The sequence below is a fragment of the Euprymna scolopes genome, chromosome 7, assembly GCF_053919585.1.
Source record: "Euprymna scolopes isolate OS-2025 chromosome 7, ASM5391958v1, whole genome shotgun sequence".
Classification (NCBI taxonomy): Eukaryota; Metazoa; Mollusca; class Cephalopoda; order Sepiida; family Sepiolidae; genus Euprymna; species Euprymna scolopes.
The window spans coordinates 47,225,708-47,252,597 of NC_136488.1; the positions used below are offsets into that span (position 1 = coordinate 47,225,708).

Here is a 26,890-nt window from a genome sequence, read left to right on the forward strand (position 1 = left end):
CGACGTACTCTGCTACAACGTGTGGGTCCCGTGTGTAAACGTAGGTAACGTTACACATATACAAGGTCAAAAGGTGTATATATATATATATATATATATATATATATATATATATATATATATATATATATATATATATATATATATATGAGTATAATATTGACGGACTACTCTTTAAAGTCCTTTCATCTAACATTACGTCAAGATAAATCATGTTTTAAATAAATAAAAAAATATCATAGTCATTATTTTTCATTTATTTAAAACTATTTTCTTCTGAAAAGATGTTAGTTAACATGGCTTTAGAGAGTATTCCGTTCATTTTATCCAACGTATCACACACACGAAAACACAACTTAAACTACTTATGGGGACTTTATGGTTTACATATTGAAACCAGATATTAAAAAGAGGGATATGCTTCCACCAAAATTTCTTTATAAAAACAACTGTAATTATTACCCCGACACTCCCTAAAAAAACGACAATCTACATAGTTAGATAATATCCCTCCTAGATTTCACTTGATTGCATAAAAGTAACTAGCAAACATACAGACAAACCGACAGACAGACATACACGCATCTCTTATATTAGTATCGATTTATTCCAGGATCAAAATATTTTAATACAAATCCGAGCTTGGATAGTATTCGATTAAAAATAAAAATCTATATAATTTCAGTTTATTAAATTGATTGGTAATTTCCTTGTCATGTTTTTCACTGTTCGACTTGTTTTCAAAAACGTTCTTGAAGAAACCATTGAAAAATTCTTGTATGTTCAGTTTTGTGTACAGATGGAGGAGGGCGTGTCGAATGTTTATGACTGTGACGTTTAATAAAAAGTGGGAATAATTTATCTTTTTTTTTTTTTTTGGTGAGAAGAGTGTGGTGGTAGATTGTGTGCGACTTAATTCGTTGTTTTCTGTCAAGTAAAAAGCCTCACTTTCAGAATAACTAAATACGAAATCAGCAGGGAAAATTCTAACCGTTTCTTGTTAACCTTTCATTCTTTGTGTCTACACGCATGTTTATTATAGTTTTGTTCAATTTGTAAATGCAGGACAATATTTAAACGCTGTTATTACTTTTGAACTGTCAAACATATTTGTTGTATTACTTGTCACAGCAAAGTAAATGAAAACCTTAATTTATCAACGACATAATGAAAAGGCAGTGACCTTAAGTACACATTGGAGAAGCATAAGAAGGCGCAATTTTAAAATGTTAACGCTGATAAATCAAGTTGTAGAGACTTCATTTCTTATCAACAACAGACAGAAACACACACACACACATTATATATATATATATATATATATATATATATATATATATATATATATATACTAGACTATCCGTGACCCGTTGGGCCGGTATGTTATATTAGCTATGGAATTCATGTATGAGCGTGACACTTGTGACGTAAAGAAAATAGGGTTTTGGGGGCATAACAGAAACATTTCTATGAAAGTATATTAAAATGAAAAAAGAATATAGATAGATTTCTATGGGTCGTTCTGTTTATTATAATTGATTATTTTGGAAAAAAAAAAATTTACAGTTACTGAATTATAAGTGGTTGACCATACTTATAGGTAAAATGTGCACTGAACAGATACCATAATACTTATAGTTAAAAACAAATTTTTATATATCTGCTTTTTTTTTTTTTTACATCGTTCATTTCTGTATTACGTTTAAGTTATTTTAACCCCACTCTTCCCATGTTAAATAATTTCGAAATAACGTTAATATTTCAGTGCGCAGGTCATGCGCGCATGCGCAACCGGATGTCGTAAACAGGAAAGTGGTTTGCATACATCGTTACAAGATCATTTGAGTTTTATAATTATATAGATATATACTAGACCTTTAACTCGGGCAAAAGTTATAGACCCTTGGTTTAGAATGAGTGCTTTATGCCAAATTTATAGTTGTATACGGTTAATTTTGTGCTTATCTTTGCCTTAAATACTAATCCCTATTATGGATACCATAATACCTAGTTCGTTGCATCTTATCAAAGATTCATACAAAATGGCATCCGTATCAGCCAATAGTTTCCGAGAAAATGTGAAACGGACAGATAAAGATATATATGTATGTGTTTATGCGAAGTCAGTTTATCTCACTTTTTCATCGATAGCGTAGCATTTGGCAAATCGATATTTGATTTTGACTAGCCACTTTTCTTTCCGTGTTCCTGACAAAAACAAAATGTAGTTTCCTTCAAAAGATACTAAATCCAGCTAGAAAGATCGTTAAAATCGCCACTGCTCTCCATTTCAGATTTGGGATGAACAGTTATATAACATGAGCATTTTTTCGAGTAGATTTGTGTCGAGATATATGTCTCGCTAACGCCAAAGCTCAGTGTTGAACAACTATAGATATGCGACTACACAACACTTTGTATGCTACATGATCTCGACAATATATGCTGTAGATAGAGAGAGGGAGGGAGATTAGTAAGAGAGTGATAGAGTAGAGAACAGAATGAAATAAAGAGAAGGGTACCGAAGTGTAAAGGAGAAAACAGAAATATAGAGAGTAGGAGGAGTAAAGTGTGGAGAAGAGAGCGAGAGAAAGAAAGAGAGAATGGGTGATGACTAGGGCTATGACAACAGCATATTCTTTTCATTGTTTTTACTCTCTATAAAAGCATATAAGATATCAACGAATACGCACTCGAGAGTCAAAACAATGAAAAGAATATGTTGTCCTAGCCCTAATGATAACAAAATAGATTTAAAAAATTAAGGAGCGATAGATACAGCAGAGTATGAGGAAGAGTAGATGAAAGAAGAGTGGGAGAGGAAAAGAGAGAGAAGATGTAAAGAATAGAAGAAAGGGCAAAGGGCAGAGACAGAAGAGTAAACAGCAGAATCGAGGAACAGAAAGAAAAGGAGAGAAAGGAGAATATCCGCATTTTAAAAAAAATCCTAACACACAAAAAGGAAAACTTTTTATAAGTTTCTATTGATCGATCTATCATGCTTATGTTTTGAATCCCGCTTTTTATTGGTAAATGCTCGGATGGAATTAAATCGGTGAAGAAAGGGAGGATAAAATACGTCAGGTTTTAATCAGCGCCAAATATCGACGTTTAGCAAGTACAGATATGTGTGAGGGTAACCATAATGCGTTTTGTTTGTCGCATGTTCTAAATGGCGCGTAACATTCTGGTGTATGATCCATAAAATTTCTTGGATGGAGAAACTTTTAGTAGCAAAGAGTTTGGTTTGTAGATTGGGATGGATCTGACTAATGCCTTTATATATAATGCTCCCTATCTTAGGTTGAGCATATTGGGAAATGATATACAAACTGCCATTAGCATATTGAGCGATGCTCCTTGTGTAAACAAATCGAGCTTAGGCATTTGGACGATGTCAAAACATCGTTAATTTCCTACCCGCACAGCAGCAGCCGTATAGCTTAATAGGGAGAAGCTTTGACTCATTTGGGCGGTCGGGTTTCGATCCTGGCTTGAGGTAGTTGCCTGTCTAGCCTGCACTCGTTTCGCTGTTATACAGCGAAACAGTACTGTATGTGGATGACATATATATATATATATATATATAATTTAAACTCTGAATTAGAATTTACAATAAATTTATTATTCAACAAGGAATATAAGTTGAAACTTAAAAAGTTTATTCCATGGAGTTTCAAAGAATGACTGTTCTCAGAGGAAACCAGTTAGCAATCATTGTTTTGCACATAAATTGAAAACTGCAAACTATGATCACGCTTGGAATTTACCTTTTACCTTATATCTTTTTAACCTATACATTTCTGCAACTTTCATACAAATATGACTTCTTTCATAAGTTGTAGTTTTCAATTTATGGGCTAACTATACGAGCCATTCTTTAAAACTCCGCGAAATAAGGAATTTTTTTAACTTTTCAACTTTTATTCCTTGTCGAATAATAAATTTGTTGTAATTTATAATGTACAGAGTTTAAATTGAATTTCTTATATCAATTCTCTGTCTTGAATATTGAGCTTTTTATCTGGTTAGGATGTCCTATAAATATTAATATTTATACTGGTTTTAAGTTTACAGAATGATTCAATTTGTAAACTACACAACTAAGCTTACTGTATATGTCAGCCTATTTGACATTATATATAATTTAAATTCTTTCTTCCCATGATGGTGGCCTATGGGTTAAATGCCAGACTGCAGAGTCCAAGGTTACTTTGCAACTGAGTTTGAAACCTTTGACCAACATTAATTATCAATTCCTACATTGAAGTTTGCATCAGCGTGAAAAACTTATGTCTATAAGTAAAAATAACAAATATTTAAAATAAAAATTTTTTAAATAAAATTTTTTTATATATGCATAACATTTAGTGTTCAAGAATGCTATTCGTATAGTAGAATGGATTTGATCGCCGCCTTGAAAACTTTGAATTTAGTCTGATTCTTGATAGTAATTTTGCAGATTTTACTGAAAGAGTTGATTCCGTTCCACGCATGGAAAATACATGTATTCGTATCAATCGATGAACACTCCTAGACAGTTAGAGTCTTGAACAAATTTTATAATTAAAAAATATACTGAATAATTTAACGACGTAAAAATTACCCTCACTCTCAGTTATCACATGACCTGCCAGGTCAATCCCAATTTAGCACTTCTCAACCCCTTAAATATCGAACACATGCCGTGCATGAGAGATTAACACATTGCTGTCCAGAAAAATCTCATTTAATGCATTTTCAATTAAAGTGTCTAATCCTTTTTATTTTTAGAAAGCTTGAGTTAATCGCATTAGCTTTTCAATTAAACCAGTCATTTTGAAAAAGTTATGATTTTTGTAAAAATCTAGAAGAAAAACACGTGACATATACTGTTAAAACAGGAAATATCTCACAGAAAATATCATATCAATGTCTGAAACATGGTATGGACAGAGTTATGGTTAGGGTGAGATTTTGGTAGAAAGATAAGGATTCAATATGGTACAGCAGAAGTAGAACCTAGTTCACAAATTATGGGCATCCGTTTTATATAGTAATGTTTGAGCTGGAAAGTATTTACCCAATAAAGTTAATATGCAAGTATATTCATAACTAGTTGTATCTACCCGGCGTTTCACAGGATGCAGTGAAGTATTTTTTCTTTATTTTTGTTTGCACACTTAAACCTATACAAGAAAATAAAGAAAGGTATAGTTGTAAAGTTGACAACACCTATTTTCAATTATATTCTTCAATTGAAAAACGAGTTATCCCCCTTGCTGTTTTTCTAATTTTAGATAATTATTTAAACAACTTTCACATCACTCGTTGTCTAAGCCGGATGAGTAATTTTCAAGTATATTGTAGTAAAGTGCGTTATTGTATTGCAATAAAGTGGTACAACAATAACTAATCAAAAAGGCGGAGTTTTATTAGTCAGTTTAAATGCTAAAATGTGGTACAAAACGATGGATACATTTACCTATTGTGTAAAGTAGATAAAGTACAGAATAAAATTCAGTTGTAAGTGACACACTTCTTGAACTTAAATGTTAAATCCTCAGTGCAAACGATCCTAAGAATACAATTGCGAATTAATTGGTAGTACCTGATGAAACGGAGTCATGCTAATCCCGTGGATTAAATAAAGGATTTTTTCCAAAATTCTGTGCAGATTCTCGAATTCAACAGAAAGATTCCAAAATTCGACAAGATACACCCGAAGAAGGTCGAATATTATATCGGCTGAAACGTTGTGCGAATAACACTCAAGTCATGTAAATTATCAATCCTCATCTAAATTCAGAAACAAAGATACCCGTTCTAAAACTAAAATAAACCCTGATATATTTCATGAAATGTTTGAAAATAAATTTGATTTCATCAATCCTGTTTGACTTACTATGAATCCTTTGAAGATTTTTTATATAGAGTTAAGCAGCAGTTTCGGTCCTTTATGCAATCGCCCCCCCCCCATAAAGAACTGACGTATTGTTACTAATGTAAAACGTCGCTGCCAAAATTCAAATATTCTTTGTTGAGAAGGCATTCAGTTGCCTCGCGGCCATTTTTTTTTTTTTTTATGTCTTGTGCCATTTTGATGCTTTGGTTGTCGACAGCACAATGCGTCTTCCAGAGTTCATTGTTGGCTATGGTGGCGGATTGGAGTGTGCAGTGTTGTTGAGTTGAGTGGAGTTGAGGTGGGGGGGGGGGTATTTTCCTTTGAAAAGAGGTTCATTACATTTCTTTCTTCATACTGCTAATGCTCTGCCTCACATCGATTGAACACATCCAATAAGCCGAGGTTTATCTTTCGCACGTATTGAAGTTATGCTTTCTTTATGTTTTGTACTCGGGCCTTCTGCTTCAACGAAAACTCTTAGCTTGCCTTAACGTACAGGCGTCTAATGTTTGCAGATCATCGAAAGCGGATCAAATCCAAAGAAGCAATGGCTTGCGTGATAAGCACTCTCTTGTCAGTGCGATAAACAAACAAGGGATGAAACTGTTTTAATCTTACAGTCTACGAACTGACGCCATCCCCAATCGTCCAGCGTATTCTTTTGGTCAGTAGTCACCGTATTCGCTTGCGTATAATACAAGAATTTTTGAACGGAAATCAAAAGCAAAAATACGGATCGTAGAAGCGAAACATTGAATATTTTCCTTGCGTATTTTTTTTTTTTTTTTTTTTGTCAAAATCCTTTCAATCTCTGACACTAGTGCACTTTAGCTAACGGGAAGTATTTTCTTGTTTTATTTTCATTTCTGGTAGGGAAAATCGAAGACAATCTAGAATTTTATTTTTGTGACAAAACTTTTCCGTAAACGTGTTAAATAAAGTAACGAGATAGCAAAACATTACTAATCGAAATATTTGTTGAAATAAAAAAAATTTAATGTACAATATGTGCGACAATGTTTCTAAATAAAATATTTCGAAAATTTGCAAATAAAATGTAACATTCGTTGTTTCAAAATAATAATTTAATAATTTTAAAATAAATATTTTTAATTCACAAATAAATTATAACATTCAGTTTACATAAGTTACTTACGCCTGAGTGTATCCTGTACGCCTACAAGGTCACCATTCTCCCATTTATGGAGTATTGGTGTTACGTTTGGACTGGTGCATCTGCTACTAGTCTCCCTCTTAGGCGGGGTTCAAAAGAGAGTCGCCAACCTAGTAGGTCCGGAACTGTCAGCTAGATTTCAACCTCTATCCCATCGATGAAATATTGTATCCCTCTGCCTGTTTTACAAGTATTTTAATTGTAGATACTCTGACGAACTACAAGCCTTTGTACCCCTTCTACATAAATATCCTCGACAAACCCAACACAGAGCAAAATTCCACTCCTACACAGCAGAGATCCTCAGATGCTAGAAAGCCTTCTACTCTAATAGTTTCTTCACCAGAACTGCTAGACTCTGGAATTCCCTCCCGGGTTCCTGCTTCTCTGACTGTACTGACATGCAGAAGTTCAAGTGTAATGTAAACAGACATCTTGCTGCTCAACTCCCTACGTAGTATCCCTGCAAATTGTATCCTAAATAGTAGCCCCTTACAACACAATGGCACGATGCCTTGTTTGGGGTAAAAATGCAAGAAAAAAAGTGTAGAATATTATGAAATGGATGAAATGTATTTTTTATAACTTTAAAATTCAAGAGTCAAAATTAGAATATCTTCAAATTTTTGCATTTTTTTTTTAAAGTTATATGTTCGAAAATTAAATTATGAATGGTTTTTTTTTTCATTTTCTTTTTGAAAACAATATATTTTTTAATAAAATAAGTCTTACTAAATGTAACAGTTATGTTAGAATATTTTTATATGAAAAAAGAATCATTAAATTTTCGATTGTTTCCCCTATTGTAACTCTTCTGAAAATGAAAACAACAAATACTCTCGATTAGCTAAAGAGTACTAGTGCACAATCTCTTGATTATATTTATGTAATCTACATGTACTGTTTGAATTAGGCATGGATTTGTGTGTTAATCACGAAACTCGTCCTATAATTAATATGTATAGAAAAGAAATAACCCAAAACCATTTGTCAGAATACAAGTCTGTATTAATAAATACTAGAATATTATTGTTTAATATAAAAAAGCTTCCAAGTGTAAATTGTCCTTTTGCTGCGAAGGAAAAATACTAATTTCTCTGTGAGCAACTATGTGTGCAAACACGTATTCTTGCAGTTTTTGTGTGCGCTACGTTGTTATCTTTTCGGACATGCAGATAAGCGTTCCTAACCTGAACTGAAAGAATGGTTGTCGCCTCGCCAATATACAGTTGATAAGAAGCTTCTTTCGCCTACAAAACGCTGTAAGAAGTTCGCCATACAGACACTATGTCGAGATTTCTGATTGGTTCACAATTGGTCAATTTCATCTCAGAACAACGACTACGGACGCAAAAAATAGTTCGTTTATTGCTGCTTATTTATTTTCCTTTTCACGAAAAGATTATTGGTTCTTGTATAGAATTGCAGCTATATTAAAAGAACAAAACTGAAGAAAAATATGCATGTACGTACCCGTAACGAAACGTTAATATCTATCATATTCCAAAAATCACGTAAATTGATCAAAGTCGTTTTATTTTTATAAAGAAACTTATTTTTAAGCGATTAATGGGAATCCGCAAGTTTTAATTATTGTTGAGTTATCGCCTTTTTTAACATTTTGAGTCTGACACTCCCTCATCGGATACTCATAAAATTTGATTTTATGTAAAAAAAAAAAAAAAAAAAAAATGAAATTACTGGGTCAATTTACGTCATTATTGGAATTTGATAAATATTTACGTTTCGTTACGGGTACGTACATCATACAGCTTTTTTCTTTATTTTTGTCTGTTAATGTGGGGAAATTATGGACAAGAACCGGATTATACAATAAATAAAGTGAACTTCGTAACAGAAGGAGTTACATTTCACTCAGAAGAAAAATGTTAGCGTGCCAGGCCTGTCTTCGTCTTGAAACCTATTTTTTTTTTTTTTAAATGATTTGGCTCATTGGTCTTTCACGAAACTTACACGTTCTTCTGTAAATTAAATATGATTTATGTTTTAGTCAAAAAAGAAAATGGATGACAAATCGGATGTTCAAACCTGGAACACTCTGTTTGATTTGCCGCCATTTTGATTTGCCTCAAAATAAAAATGTCTACAGAATTAAAGTTTTTACATAAGGCCGTGTTTAAAAGGAAATTTTTTAGTGAGATTTAAAAAGCCAGGGGTAATTCTATACAGAAGGGAACATTCTCTCCTGGTTCTTTTCTCAAAACGCAGATATATAATCATGATGGATATGACTATGGTTTTAATATAAACTACATTTATTTTACTTAATGCAACCATATTCTCTTTACTAAGAACTTCTGACTAGAATATTTCAACAATGGCGAACGGGAGATCTCAGAACTCATATTTATCAAAACCTTAGGTTATGTCTAAATTGACTAAAATCTAGGCAGAAACTAACTTATTTTCATATCTCTCCTGTATCATTTCAGCACCAAAATTAACAGTCTAGGGTATTTCTGAAATAACTTTTTCACTGTTGACTGCAGTATGTTGCTATTCTTGCGCAGATCTTGGAGGACTACCCACCCAGGTTTTACCTTCTCTATTTGAGAAGGGATTAGTTTATTGCTAATCGCCTGGAGCGCTTCTATCAGGGAATGCCGACGAGACTGTCCAGGTATATTTTGCAGGACAGAATGCTCTTCCTCGAGGGCGATGGATCTTGAATCCCATTTAACGACCCTTGTGTCACGTCTTCCCACCATGGGAGGGAGATAAATAACATTATTTGTTTAAGCTTACCAATCAACTACCTATTTTCCCTATTGATCTCTAGCTGATCTCAAGGACATCCTCTTCAATCACATCGTATACGCAATTCAGCTTATGAATAATATCTACATCTACTTTCAGAAGTCCATTATTACTAATGAATATTTATCATTAATGGATGTATTATATTCTGTTTGGAGGTCAATTTTTACCTTTTGTACAGTAGAAATAAGAATATTATCAGTTAGGTTGAGATTCGCTTCCGATTATAGAAATCAATTTTTTGTAATCTGATATTTAATTCGTCATTGATTTAGATTTCAAGGTTGGCAGATTAATGTGTTTTATTGTGTCGTCTGTTCTATTGCCCGAGCTGAACTTGGTTCCAAGCCATACGATACAAAAGGCTCAAAGATAATTATTTTATAAAACTACTAGAATACTACCCGTTCCAAGAAGAGCTCGTATTATAAATGTTTATTTAGTGTATATGCGTTTATATTCAATCAGATAACAGTCTAATAAGTTTGTTATTAATAAATTGTTGAAATTAAAACTAATCAGTTCAGAATGGTGGAATTCATAAATAGTATGTACCTTAGGACTGACCCAGTTTACTGATGCTTCATTTTATTACATATTACAAAACTATCCCCAGCAACTACAGGCCTATAACATGTCTACCTACAATGTGGAAAATGCTAATAGCATAAGTGAGGGAACAAATTTATCATTCTCTTCATAATCGCGGACTATTTCCTGAAAAACAGAAAGGATGTCAAAATGGAAAAAGAGGAACACATGACTTGTTATACAAAGACCAAAGGATCATAAAGGAGGTAAAAAAATTTTTTAAAGAACTTAGCCATGATATGGATCGCCTATAAGAAAGCGTATGACAGAATGCTGCAAGCGTGGATAATAATATGCCTGAGAATATACAAAATACCAGGATTATCAATTTAATAAAAAAATGCAATGAGTACATGGAGACTGACAGACGATAGAAAATACATAACTGAGATTAAAATACAAAGAGGGATCTTCCAAGGTAATTTCCTACCACCACTGCTCATCATAGACATGATGCTCCTTAGAAATATACTAAGAAAATGCCAAACCGGATTCAAGGTCACTAATGCAGATGAAAGTATGAACGATCTAATGTACATGGATGACCTAAAACTGTTTGCAAAAACCAAAAAGGAACTAGAGACGCTATTAAACATGACTAGAATCTTCATCCAGTATCCGATTGAAATTCGGTATGGAAAAGTGCGCACTATTGATCATGAGAAGGGGAAAACTGGACGTGACAGAAGGTATGGAACTACACAACTAAACAGAGATGACGGCACTAGGTGAACATGATAGCTACAAATATTTGTGAGTTCAAGAAGCAGTCGCCATTAAAGCAATAGAAATGAAAGAGAAAATTGGAAAGGAATATCTCAGAAAAACAAGAAAAATTCTCCAAACTAAACTATATAGCAGAAACCTAATTAAAGGTGGGCAGTATCACTAATAAGATATTCTGGACCGTTTATAGATTATACCAAAGAAGAACAGAGGCATCACGACCAAAACACCAGGAAACTCATGACTAAGCACAATGCATTACATCCAAAGGATGATACTGACCTAATTTATATGAAAAGGAAAGGCGGGGTAAGGGGACTGGTTTGGGTAGAAGACTGTAAATGGCACAAAAACATAACTAGAAAGATATATAATGCGGAACGCCGAAAAAATAATCACCACAGCAAGAGACACTGAAAAAACAAACAAGACAGAAAAAGAAACACGGTATAAGACGAGAAATGAAAAGAAAAGAAACAGCTACACGGTTTCTCCCGTATGTACTCAGGGTTTTTTCTAGAAAGAATTCCGACTAAAAAATATCGGGGAAACCAATGTCAACAATAGGATTCCCGGATTTATATGATATGATCATGACGATTTGGAAATATATTTGATCGTATCAAGTCTGTTTAGTGTAGCTAGTTGTAGCGGATGTTCTTACACTGAGATTTGGAATCTGCCTGTTGATCAAATTACAAAATTGTCGACTAATTTTCCTTTTAAGTTTTTTAAAATATCTATTTCTTTTAATTTTTCTGCTTCTTAGAAAATAATTTCCACACATCAATGAAAATATATATACTTAAGACGTTCAATAGTGAAATGATATTTCAAACTTAAGCGTGACAGACAGAGAGACCAATAGACAGAATCTATTATATTGAGTTGTGGACACATCTGAAAATGATTGTTCGACTGCCGGAGTTCTTATAAATTATATATTTTTATAAATATTTATTCAACATTACAAATATATTAATTCGATAATACCTGGTGTAGTATTCGCCTTATGTGTGCTCAACGCGCTTCCATCGAAGGAGGAAGTTTCTAGAGAATATCAAATACACATATGGTCCCAAGCTGCATGTATATACCAGTCAGGAGATATGGCAAACAGTGCCTTGAATTCCTAAACGATCACTCATCTGGTACTGACCAGGCTCAGCGATACTTAACTGAACTGGTGTGTCAATGTGATTATGACGGAGTATCTACTTAATCTTGCAAGGACTAAATATGGTTAATAACCAAATAAATAGCGAACTCTTTGTGCCATTAAATATGATGTGTTAGACGACGAACTTATATTTCTGGCTTATCGATATCTTTGGATTTTATTGAATCGATCTGTTTGACAACAAACATCGTCAAAATGTATTTTTGGTTTATCAGTTGAAGACATCTACCGCAGTGCGCAGATTAGCAAATTTGTCCGTATCCAATTAGTAAGTGGATGATTTGCAGAATAAGAGAGGGATGATAGGGTTCAATTGGTTTCCATGGGAATGAATTTCAGTTAAAATGTTGCCACATCTGAACAATTGCATCTACCCTTTTAAGTAGGGTCGGAAAAAAGGTATCTAAACAAGTCTCGCATTATCAACCAAGCTCTAACCCTTGTTCCATCGTGCATGCCTGTGCATGTACTGTAATGGAATGTGCTCTGATGACCACGTGACGCGTGTTCCATTGACCTAGACATTCGATTAATACGGCAAACAGCAAAATCCAACTCCTTTCGATATTAAGATCCCTAGATGCCAGAAAGCTTCCAACTCTAATAGTTTCATTCCGCGGACTTTGCAATCACTTTTCTCTGTTCTGCTCCTCTGACTGTACTAACATTAAATTTAACGCGAACAGACATCTCGTGACTCAACTCCCCACAGAGTTTCCTGCAGATATGATCCCAATTAATAGCCCTTCACGCCCAAATCGCAATACGCCTTGTTTGGGACGGAAAACAATATAAGAAATAGAAGTATTATATATCAGAAAAATAATTAGATGAGAATTTCACGGATATGAAGGCAAAAATGATACATATTCGCCGCTATGCAATATAGGAACGATAAATGTGTCGCCCTAAAGAAAACAATACTACAGCTTTATTTTTAAACTTTTGGTGAAAAAATCAATTCAGATAACTTGGTTATGTAGTAGAGCTGACATTTATTCAATGTAGCCGCCTTCAGTCTCAATCACCGCTTCGATATGGGTTCGGAACTGGGAGTATTCCTTTTCCACAAGTGCCGGCGGGAGCTCGGCGAATACTCGGCGGATGGCGGCGATCAGGCTGGCTTTGGTGTTGTGGAAGATAATGTTGGTGATATTCTTGACGTATGGACTAAACGAAGTAGTCGAGCGGGTTTAGGTCGGGGGAGGACGGTGATAAATGAGATAAGAATACAAAGTCGTAGCACTCCGTTTGAAGCTGAGCCCGAGTCTCTTTGAATTTCTGGGCCGGCGCCGAGTCCTGCTGCCACACACAGGGTCTGCCAGCGGCCACCTGATTGTACTAGGGATCACCACTCTTCAGCAAATCCAGGTAGACTTTGTTGTTAACTTTCAAAGCGACTTCTAAGATGTGAGGTGGCATGATGTGGCCCTCACTTTAAATCACAAAGATCATAACTGTGTCGGGAAACTTCGTTGAGCTGTGCCCTCAAGCATTGAATCGTCCGGATTTGCATTTTGGGGGTGTAGGCAATGGCTCTGTTAAATTGAATCGGTAGAGAGCAGGAGTTGTACAGAGGCGCATCTCGGATCTCATTCGTTGAACATTGGGCCACTTTCAGACATGATAGAATGCTCCTATCGCTCTTGGGATTTGTACACAACTGGCCAACTAGTGAATGACCTGCAACAAAAAAAACGGTTTTCTATCAAACGGAAATGGAATCATGTCGCCTTTTCTAGGATGACAATTTTATCGTACCAGCCAGTACATATTCGCTACTCCAATGAAACAAGTTTGGAAACAAAGTAAGTTTAATTTCGAAACATCGGTACTGTCACATGTCGTGGGTTCTCTTAAAATGGTTTCACACACGACAAAGAAATTAACCCATCGATTATGTAACTTTTATTTATAGTATTTTCCTTGTAAGCATGCCCGTGTAAACATCAGCGTAAGATTATTTTTTTTTTAATATCTTGAAAATAAAAATAAAATTGAAAAAAAAAATGAGATCCATGATAACTAAGAAAAAAATAATTTTAAAAACGACATTATTTTTACTAACGGTTAATTTGGAGAAGTACGGATGGGTAACATTGTAAAAAAAAACAGACTAGATTTGCATCCCATTTGCTGTACTCTAACTATTAATAATTATTTTAGCTTATTTTTCATCAATGAATATATTGTCAGTGTAATCAGTGATTTTGGTTGACTTTTTTCACACTTGAAATGCAATTTTACTTTTATTTAAAAAGAATTGATTTAATTTATCGTTACACGTTTAAGAATAAATCAAGTCATTATGTAAAAATAGTAAATAAATATTCTAATCAAATAAGCATTTCCTTTTTATTACAAGGAAGTAAATTTACATTTATAAATATGTTTTATCTTAAAAATACTGAAATTAGCAAATGTCTGTAGATATAAAGAATAATCTGTTCAGTCTCGAAAGGCAAAGCACAATCCCCAACTACATATCTCCTGAGATGGCATTAAGTCCAGTGGTAAAGAGAGGTCTAGGATGACTGGAAACAATACCGAGTTAATCGGAGAGCACATACATCACCTAGAATTCCCAAATGGTTACCTATTTTAGTACTCACCACTCCTCCCTCCCGTAAACAGAATATCTTAGCGTCGCTTCGAAAGGGCTGGTTTACAACAGGGACATTAGAGAAAAGACACCGCCAGTTAATCGGTGTTCATTTTTCCGTTTTGTTTTTCCTCCTTCCATCTGACGCTGATTTGTATTGGTTTTTATCAGTCACAGAAGGCTGTTCCAATATGATGAAAACTCTGGTTCGTCTTTGGAACATGTATGCATAGTTATATATATATATATATATATATATATATATATATATATATATATATATATATATATATATATATATATATATATATATATATATATATATATGAGAGAGAGAGAGAGGAAGGGGAGAATAAGTGGCTTTATTACATCTAGGCTCGGTTCGAAAACAATTAGTTTATTGAAAGTAGATGAAGAGCAACGCATAAACTATTTTGTGTTAGATTTCTACACTGTCACCACCTCCACCCTCTCGCCAAAAAAGTACTTCATAAGAAGCCTCGCTTCACAATTTCCAGAACTAGAATAAAATGTTTTTAGACATGACACTAAGCCATTTTCGCGAGCTTATGTCATAAGTTCTATTGACGCAATCACGTGATGAAGTGATCCAAGCCTGGTTCGAATCACGTGCTCCCTCTACGCGTTAAAAGAAAAACGCTTTTGAATTAAAAATGGCGAATAATACATTGTAAGCAAATAGTAATATTGATAAATAAATAAAAATTTATTCGAGCTGAAGATGAATACAAATCAAAAGAAAAATTGTCGCCTGTTTTTATTTTCCACGGAGCTTTGGTGCTGATGCATGCCTGAGATGAGGTGGGGGGGGGTGACGAGAAAGTCCATTGTTCACTGCAGCAAGCGGCCGACAAAAGCTGATAAGGATGTAAGTATACGCAAGCATAAAACCAATATTTCTTTGCACTCTTACATTATATAAATATAGGATTATATAATGCCTCCACTCCACCACCACCACCACCACTATTCACCGCACTATCATTTATTTTGTTAAGAGTCACAGACGAGAGATAAATTATAATGATCACTAGAACGTCACGTGGAAATTCCATGGTCGCCATCTTTATTTTTTTTATCTTTTTCTTAATAATAATAATTAAGAGAGAAATTGTATGTAGGTTTTAATAATACTCAGAAAACTTCTCTTAAAAATAATTGCCTTGCGCTGTCATATCAGGCTGTCTGAAGATGAGGGCTTCCTGGCACAAAGTGCATCAAACAGTGCTACTATTATATTTTATTCCTTTCCCTTTTGCAAAATCCAATCATGTTCTGCAAAGTCAAAAACAAACCCATTTTTCTTCTACAAAACAACCAAACTAAACATCATAGATAAATATTGTAAGATAAATAACTTCAGCATTATTGGGAAAAAAGTTGTTTATGCTTTATGTAGTATTAAATAACCCTAAAGGGTTGATATGCCGTAACAGGAAATGACTAAACCAAACTAAAAATTATTTTCAGCTCAATGTTTTTATAATAAATGGAACGAATGTTTTATTTTATATTTTAATTTATTTACTATAACAATGTAAATAGTTGTTAATATATTTTTCTTCCAGTCAAAGTAGTTGTTAAATGAATGAAACGAATGTCACTTTCATAATTCATTGAAAATTGTAACAATTACATGTTTATTACATTTACAAAAATGTAAAGAGTATGTTTTTAAAATTGGACGACAGAATTCGATTTTCGAGAAATTTATTTAAAATAAGTCGAAATGTTTATACCATAGTTAATCTCCAATTGCATCATCTTTGACGATCTGATTTTTTAATCAGTGGAAAAGTGATAACCTCTGTACAAAAACGAAATGCCTTAGCGTATTATTATATAGATGGTGCTAAAAATAACATATGGAAAAGCTTATCTAATGTTTATTCTAAGTCGATTGAGATTTTATAACTATAGGTACGTTTTACAAAATTATTTCCTCCTAATTTCATGTTTAATCGACGTTGTAATTTGAAGATTCTTTTTTCTAGAACACAATACGTATTTTAAATGATTTCTGAAACACAATACATATTTTAAATGATTTCTGACATATAATACCTAGTTGAAAGAATTTCTAGAAAACAATATTTAGTATAAACGATTTCTGGAATGTGATACCTACTTTAAACGATTGCTGATACACGATACCTAGTTTAAACGATTTCTGGAATACGATACTTAGTTTAAATGGTTTCTGGAACACGATACCTTGCTTAAAAAAATTCTGGAATGCGATACATAGTTTAAACGACTTCTAGAATGCGATACTGCATTTAAACGATTTCTTGGACACGATGCCGGGTGTAAACAATTTCTAGAACACAATACCTGGTTTAAACGATTTCTGGAGCACGATATCTAGTGTAAACGACATCTGGAGCACGATATCTAGTGTAAACGACATCTGGAATAAGATATCTAGTGTAAACGACATCTGGAATAAGATATCTAGTGTAAACGACATCTGGAATAAGATATCTAGTTTAAACGACTTCTAGAACACGATACCTGGTTTAAACGACTTCTGGTACACGATATCTAGTTTAAATGACTTCTGGAACACGATATCTAGTTTAAACGACTTCTGGAACACGATATCTAGTTTAAACGACTTCTGGAACACGATATCTAGTTTAAACGACTTCTGGAACACGATATCTAGTTTAAATGACTTCTGGAACACGATATCTAGTTTAAACGACTTCTGGAACACGATATCTAGTTTAAACGACTTCTGGAACACGATATCTAGTTTAAACGACTTCTGGAACACGATATCTAGTTTAAACGACATCTGGAGCACGATATCTAGTGTAAACGACATCTGGAATAAGATATCTAGTGTAAACGACATCTGGAATAAGATATCTAGTGTAAACGACATCTGGAATAAGATATCTAGTTTAAACGACTTCTAGAACACGATACCTGGTTTAAACGACTTCTGGTACACGATATCTAGTTTAAATGACTTCTGGAACACGATATCTAGTTTAAACGACTTCTGGAACACGATATCTAGTTTAAACGACTTCTGGAACACGATATCTAGTTTAAACGACTTCTGGAACACGATATCTAGTTTAAATGACTTCTGGAACACGATATCTAGTTTAAACGACTTCTGGAACACGATATCTAGTTTAAACGACTTCTGGAACACGATATCTAGTTTAAACGACTTCTGGAACACGATATCTAGTTTAAACGACTTCTGGAACACGATATCTAGCTTAAACGACTTCTGGAACACGATATCTAGTTTAAACGACTTCTGGAACACGATATCTAGTTTAAACGACTTCTGGAACACGATATCTGGTTTAAACGACTTCTGGAAGACGATATCTAGTTTAAACGACTTCTGAAAAACGATATCTAGTTTAAACGACTTCTGGAGCACGATACCTAGTTTACACGGCCTCTAGAACACGATACCTAGTTTAAACGACTTCTGGAAAACGATATCTAGTTTAAAAGATTTCTGAAACACGATACCTATTTTACATAACTTCTGGAATACGATACCTAGTTTTAGATACAGTTTTCTGAAATACGATATTTAGTTTAAACGACTTCTGGAATACGACACCTAGTTTAAACGATTTCTGAATTATGATGCCTTGTTTAAACGATTTCTGGTACACGATACCTGGTTTAAACGACTTCTGGAATACAATACATAGTTTAAACGACTTCTAGATCACGATATCAAGTGTAAACGTCATCTGGAATATGATACCTAGTTTACACGATTTCTGGAATACCACATTTAGTTTAAACAATTTCTAGAATACGATACCCTGTTTAAACAATTTCTAGAATATGATACCTAGTTTAAACGAGTTCTAGTATACGATATCTAGTTTAAACGATGCATGGAATACGGTACCTAGTTTAAACGAGATCTGTAATACGATACCTAGTGTAAACGTTTTCTGGGTAATATAACTAGTTTAAACGATTTCTGAAACACGATACCTAGTTTACACAATTTCTGGAATACGATACCTGGTTTAAACGATTTCTGGGATACAATACCTAGTGTATACGTTTTCTGGACAAGATAACTAGTTTAAACGACTTTTAAAATACTATCGATAGTTTAAACAATTTCTTGAATACGATACGTAGTGTAAACGATTTCTGGAACATTATACCTATTTTAAACGATTCATTGTATGCTATTAGTTGAACATGCGGTGTTATTTTATCCATACTTGAGAGTAATACGTGTGAAAATAGTAAAGAAATGTGGTTAAACGGAATTGAGCCAAACTAAGAGCTCTCTTTCATTAGCTACTATACCAAGATGTAGGAGCGTTTCATTCCTTTCTAAATATTTTCCCATTTACCTTTGCTTCTCACTTTATAGTGTTGAATGTGCAACAAGGAGCATCAAGTAACTTTTTTTTAAGTCTTTGGTATGACTCAATCAAGGATTGAACCTCGGTCCGCCGGATCATTTGCGAACACAAATTATTATGCTAAATGAACCAATTCTATAGATGGACTTTGAACTAAGAATAGCCGACGCTATACAATTAATCAAACATGTGTCCAAAATATGTTAGAGAATGGTGAACAAGTCAATAGTCCATTTTATATTAAACTTACAAAGTTAGACATAGTAAACTGAACTTTTTTTAGTCATTTCATTATAAATCATAGTGCCATTTATCGTAAGGAGCTACTATTTGAGACCAGATTTGTAGGGACACTGTTTAGAGAGGTAAGCGGCGAGATTATTTACATTGCACTTGAATTTCTGCATGTCAGTACAGCCAGTGAAACTGGGACCCGGGAAGAAATTCCAAAGTGCAGCAGTCCGAAGGAAAAAACTATTCGAGTAGAAGGCTTTACCGCATCTAGGGGGTTCTACAGTGTAGGGGTGGGATTTTTCTGCTTGTTGGGTTTGTCAATGGTATTGTCGTCGAGAGGGTTCTAGTGCTTGGAGTTCGCCAGAGCACTTGCCATTGAAATACTTGTAAAATAGGCACAAGGGTGCCGCGTTTCGGCGATGGGACAGAGGTTTGAGTTTAGTTGATAGTTCAGGACTTATTAGGTTCGCGACTCTTTTTTTAACTCTGTCTGAGAGACTAGTGACAGATGCACCAGCTCATACCTAGCAACAATACTCTATGCATGGGCGAACCGTAGCCTCTTAGAGATACAGGATACTCTTAGGTTTGTGTAGCATTTTAGCACGGTAGAGAGAGCACCTTCCTCGCAGCAGCTTTGGTAACTGCCGCAATGTTTTTGTTTCAATTCATGCCTGTGAATGTTAACCCTAAGAGCTTGAGGGAAGTACTTTCAGGCAGTGTATTATTAGCTATGGCAATCAGTGGTTGAGAAGGTTTGTTGTAATTAAAGGAAATGAGCTTAGTATTGGCAGCATTGAACGTTATCAACCAGTTACGATCACATTCCACTACAGACTAGAGGTCTTCCTCCAGAGTTTTAGCAATTTTTTTAGACATGTGTTCATTAGCTTTACCTTCGTGCCTGTAATAGAACGTGATGTCATCAGCAAATCTCTATTTTATCAGGGAGGTCAATTATGAATATCAGGAATGATAAAGGTCCAAGGATTAACCCCTGTGGCACACCCGCATTTATATCATGTTGTTTTGATGTACGACCATCGAGGACAACCTGGATTTTTCTATTATCTAAGAAGGATTTGATTGTGTTAAGTATACGTCCAGCAATACCGTATGATTTATTTTTATGAAAAGACCATGCCAAACTCTGCCAAATGCCTTAGATATGTCTAGGGCTACTGACCTAGCTTGTTTGCCTTATCCAGTGCTTATTATATACTAAAAATATAACAAGAATGTTTTAAAAATAAAGTTTAAAATTTGAAAATGAATCTTAGAAATAAAATTAAAAAGTTGAACAAGTATGTTTAAAAATATTTTTTTTTAATTGAACGAGTCTTAAAAAACAAAAAACAAAATGAAGAAGCCAGTTCTAAAAATAAAAATTTAATGAATTGCTTTAAAAATAATAACACGTTTGTTTTTAAAAAATGAACAGGTCTGCTTTAAAATAAAATAACAAAATTGAACGAGTCTGTTTAAATAAAAAAAAATTGAACAGGTCTGTTTAAATAATAAAAATTGAATGAGTCTATTTAAAAAAAATGAATAAGTCAATTAAAAAATGCTTATCTGAAAATGTTGAACTTAATCCGTTAACTTTTAAAAAAATAAAATCAAAAACCAAAAATGTTTACTAATGGGTGTCATTAAATTCCGCCAATTAACTATAATTCTTGATTCCTGACTTGGTAGGTTAGGGTATCATTTGCATTGGCTTTGCTGTAGAATGTTGAATTTTTTTTCCAATAAGTTGGCGAAGTAAGTGTCGGTGGAAACAACTCATACAGCTCAGTCAGAACTGCCATTATTTTATTAAACTTCAACTGGTATGTATCGGTAAACATATCAAGCAGAATAATAGCAACAACAAAAAAGTTTTCCTGTGCTTTTCAATAAATCGGATTGATTTTAATTCGACGATTTTGTAATTTTAAACTTTATAGAAAATTTCTACCAATTCTAATTCAAGTGAGTGGAATTATTCAATTATCTAAGAAGTGCCGTGTTTTTTTTTTTGTTTGTTTTGTTCTTTGTTTTTGTTTGTTTGTTTTTTCTGTTTTTTTTTGGGGGGGGTTGTTGTTTTTGTTCGTTTTTTTTGTGTTTTTTTTTTTTCCTATTAAAATATCCTCCTCTCTCACAAGATTGTCCGGCTTCCTTCGATATTTTCGTCAGGAAATCTATTAATCAATCGATGGATTTGATAGGCTTCATTTGCATTCTGTTTGCGGTTAGATAAATAGAGACATAAATAGGGACGCAAAGAGGTGGGTAGAAACGCCCTTGTAGACACCTCGAAAGAGAAGCGGGAAGGGATAGCTAAATAAACATACAGGAGAGAGAGAGCACAGATGGTTATAGAAAATGAGATATGAACCTGACTAGCTAAAGAAAAGGATACGATTGAGAAATAGCAACATAGAATGATGGCGAGATAAAGAGACGTACAATAATTTTTAGAGAAAGGAAGGCACACGTACTAAAGACATACTGCGGTGGCTACAGATTAGGAGATACACAAAACTAGATAAAAACAAGTACACCACGATAACAAAAGGAAACAAACGCAACAATAGCTAGAGAAAAGGGAACACAACGATAGTTTGAGAAAAGGGGACGGACGGCGATAGCTAAAGAAAAAGATAGGTGTTTGTATTACTGTACACAGATTCGAAAAAGTTGTCAAAAAACAAATATATAACAAATAAATGTTATCAAAGGCAAGATAAGTTACTTTTCTACCAAACTGGATATATTTTTCGTGTTTTTATTCAATGTAACATATTTATTCAGCTCGAAAAACAGACAGTGTTTACCGATGTATTGGAAAATTCAAGATGGCGTCTGATTCTCTCTTTAACACGGTAAGTTTGGGAAAAGGTGTTATAAATAAAAAGCCAGATAAAATACTGTTAAAAACTCGCTCAATATATGTTACCGTGACATAGGTTGACATATATTCGGCGGGTTTTTAATAGTATTTTGTATAGTTTTTTTTATTTATAACACCTTTTCCCAAACTTACCGTGTTAAAGAGAGAATCAGACGCCATCTTGAATTTTCCAATACATCGGTAAACACTGTCTGTTTTTCGAGCTGAATAAATATGTTACATTGAATAAAAACACGAAAAATATATCCAGTTTGGTAGAAAAGTAACTTATCTTGCCTTTGATAACATTTATTTGTTATATATTTGTTTTTTGACAACTTTTTCGAATCTGTGTACAGTAATACAAACCCAAAGATAGATACCAAGATGACTAGAGAAAAATAGATAGGCATGTCTATATACAAAGAAATAGTTTAAAAGACACACTCCAGAAATTTGTATAGATTAAGACACATATATAGCTAATGAAATATATATGGCTATAAAATATAGTTATATGGCTAGTGAAATATATGGCTAATGAAATATATTTACATGGCTACTGTAATATATTTCTATGGCTAGCTAAATATACTTATATGGCTAGTGAAACAGATATAGAAAGTGAGTGAAAGAAATTTGTCTAAAAAGAAATATATACACACTGATAGGGAGGAGAGAAAAACAGATAGTCAGAGTAACAAACATTACTAGAGAGAGGGGGGAGGGAGAAAATAAAGATAGGTACGCACACAAATGGCCAGAGAGACATACACATACACGCAATTTGTGAAAGAGAAAGGAGAGCGAGAGAGAGAGACAGACCGAGACAGAGGTCCCCAAAGAGATAGAGAGCAGGAGAGAGGCAGACAGACAGCTAGACAGCTAGAGAAACAGAAACAACGAGACCGTGAAAGAGAGAAAAGACAGACAGGCAGAGAGACAGTGACAGACTCACATCTGGCTAGAAAGATGTACATATTGTAGTGAGACAGAAACACGCACACGTGACAAGAGAGATGAACGCACACATATGCCTTAAGAAAGAAAGGCATAACTAGAGGAAAATAGACGGAGACAGGATTACAGAGAGGCAAGCCCGCTAGACATTGCTAGAAGGGTGACGCCAACGAGAAATATGCACACGCGGCTTGTGAGATACAATGGTGTCTAGAGGCGGGAGAATGCATAGAAAATCAGAAAATAAAACATACAAATTGCAATATAAGTTGCCAGAAAGAAACAAAGAAAACTAACTTCAAAATCTAGTGGGAGGGTGATCTCTTTTCTGCAGCCTGTTTTTCACAGAAGAGATGTTTCTAGTCTCTCTCTCTCTCTCTCTCTCTCTCTCTCTCTCTCTCTCTCTCTCTCTCTCTCTCTCTCTCTCACACACACACACACACACACACACACACATTCTATCGTTATTTCCATCGTAAGTGCTCACCTGAGTACCAATCTTTGGTCTCCCCACCCTATAAAGCATTTAGAGCAAAAATTTCTCCAGTTACAACCGCCGTAAAGAAGTTTTTTCTCTCTGTACATAAAACTACACGAAACTTCCATGAACAAAGTTTATTTCCAAAAACTTCCCATGTGTGGAATACGGGATTACTTCCCAGCTGACTAATAAAAGGTCGTTCTTTTTACAGTTCAATCTTAATGGCAGTGTCGTACACTTAAGTAAATTCTGACCATTTCATCTATCATTCTAATTATCTCAAAGTTTTGTTCATCATTAACCCTTATCCTCGAGTGGCCTTTGCGTTTTGGTAAGCTGTGATACATTAGTAACAATCTAAATGTTTTAGCTCGGTAAAAACGGCAAAAGTTATAGCCCGTTGACTAAGAATGAGTGTTTTGTATCAATTTGATAGTTGAATATGGTTACATTTGTGCTCATTTCTGCATTAAATACGAATCGCTATTAATCCCTGTTAATACTAACTGCGCATCGAACGCATACTGTAATACTCGGTTTACTGCATTTTATCATAGTAAAGGTCCATAATAAAATACAAGATTTCCGTCAGATCGATCCAGTAGTTCCCTAGACAAAAAAAGTGGAACAGACAAACAGACAAATATAAATATAATAGAAAAGATCCAGGTGAGAGAGAGAGCGAGAGAGAGCGATACGCACACACACACAGATAGAAAGAGAAACAGATACAAATAAAGACAGAGACAGACACACAGTGAGAAGAAGACAAAGAGAGACGGACAGAGCGATAAAGAGACACGAAGAGAAATTGCGCAAGACACGCACTTTTTTTTTGTCAATACTGTAAACAGTTAGCTGAGGAATTAAATCTGGCAAAGACTCAAACCTGAAATCGAACTCACTAAATGGAAAGGAAATTGTTCATTTATCGATGCATTTTAAACGATCGATCGCGTTTTATAATCAATTCAAAATCCATTTTTTTTTTCAATTTCTAAGCGATTGAAATCGAAAATTTCATTCGCTAACGTTAGCCGAATATTTTGCGAATCACTCTTGACATAATTTGTATGCAACTCATCTGAACAATTATAACAAAAGTAAAATCTTTGTAAAGTTGTCCCTCCTTCCCTTTACCCCCCCCTCCGCTTCCTCTCCTTCCCTAACTCTCTCCTACTTTTTCTCCCACTCCCTCTCCCCTCTCATTTTCACTAACCCTTTCTCTCTATCCCACTTTCTCTCCCTCACGCTCTTATTTCTTTTCTGGTGCGATCAAATCAGGCTGTCTGAAGATACTGGTTTTATGACCTTAAATGCACCAAACACTTATGTTCCCATCTTTCTTTGCAAAACTTGATCATATTCTGCAAAGTCCAAAACAAAACAATTTTCCTCTACAAACTAAATACCGTGAATAAATATGGGAAAATATAAAGAATTTGAAACAAAACTTTTTTTCAAAATTACCAGATTCGGTATTAAATAACCTGAAAAAGGGGTGATATGCCGTAAAACAAAACATTTAAAGCATCAAAACCTATTTCTCTCCCTCCATATCTTTTTTTTTTCTCTTCTCGTCCTCCTTACCTCTCAGTCTTGTTTTATGAAACAGATTTGTACTTTTGCTGTTCTTTTCTTTTCTGTTAGACACGTGTTAACAGCTATGCAAGTCTCCGCCTATCAGTAGTTCGGTTAGGCTTAAAGCTTAAATACGGTTTTCGTTTGTCGGTCATGCTTACGTTAAAAATAGTATTTCTGTCACCTTGTCACGTAAGCGTGACACCGAACTGGTGCATTCGCCACTAGTCAGTCTCTCCTTCATAGACAGAGTAAAAAAAAAAAAAAAAAAAAAAAAAAGAAGAGTCTTCGGTCTAATAGGTTACACACTATCAACTAAGCTCCAACCCCCGTCCCATCGCCGCAATATTGCACCCCTATACCTGTTTTACAAGAATTTTAAAGGAATGTGCTGATGAAATCCTTGCATTTGTACCCCCTCCTGACGTATACAACTCGACAAACCTATGCAGCAACAAAAGTCCACCCCTTCACTGCAGAGGTAGCGGTGTCAGAAATTTTGTGAAAATAGCGAATAATTCCACCCCATCTTTCCAAGCTTATAACTCCTCGAAAAATGCAATTCAAGCCCTAATTTTTTTTTCAATTAAAGGAGCAAGGACCAAGATTCCATTAAAAAAAAAAAAAAAAAAAAAAAAAAAAAACGTGTTTTTTTTTTAAAAAAGGTTTTAAACTTCGGACTTTACAGGTAAAATTCTACGAGAACAATATGTTCTTTTTGTTTTAAATTTGAATATATTATGTATTGACCTTTTCTCTTCAATTTGTGAGTAAATAATTATGTACTTAAGCGAGTCTAAATTAATTATTATTAGACATTTACAAAATGGGAGGCGTGAATTATTCGACCCCCTGTCTTTCCAAGCTTATAACTCCTCGAAAAATGTAATTCAAGCCCTAATTTTTTTTTTCAATTAAAGGAGCAAGGACCAAGGTTCCATTAAAAAAAAAGAAAAAAGAAAAAACAAATAACGTGGTTTAAAAAAAAGGTTTTAAACTTCAAACTTTACAGGTAAAATTCTAAAAGAACACGATGTCTTTTTTTTTTTAAATTTGAATATATTATGTATTGACCTTTTCTCTTCAATTTGTGAGTAAATTAATTATTTACTTTCCAGGTACTAAATTAAGTATTTACTTTTTAATAGACACTTAAAAATTGGGATGGGGGGGTCGTGAATTTAAAAAAAAAAACGTTTGTCTAAAATATTATATTCGATTTATTGGAAAGAACATAAAATTTCACACTGACCCTGAAAATATCGTAAAAATAGAATCAATAGAAAAATTTTGATAGATTTTTAAAGTTTAAAGATTGAACAATATTGTGTTCGGAAAATTCATTACTGTTTTAAAAAAAAAAAAACAATATTTCTATTACTTTTAAAACAACTGTAATAGTTTATTTTGGAAGTATAATCCATAAAAAA

General features: G+C 34.0%; 1 protein-coding gene across 1 annotated transcript in view; it reads right to left on the minus strand.

The window, feature by feature from the left end:
• Positions 1-26,890, minus strand: part of LOC145279704 (uncharacterized) — an 83,344-nt gene that overhangs the window by 21,815 nt on the left and 34,639 nt on the right. The gene's annotated exons all lie outside the window — the stretch shown is intronic.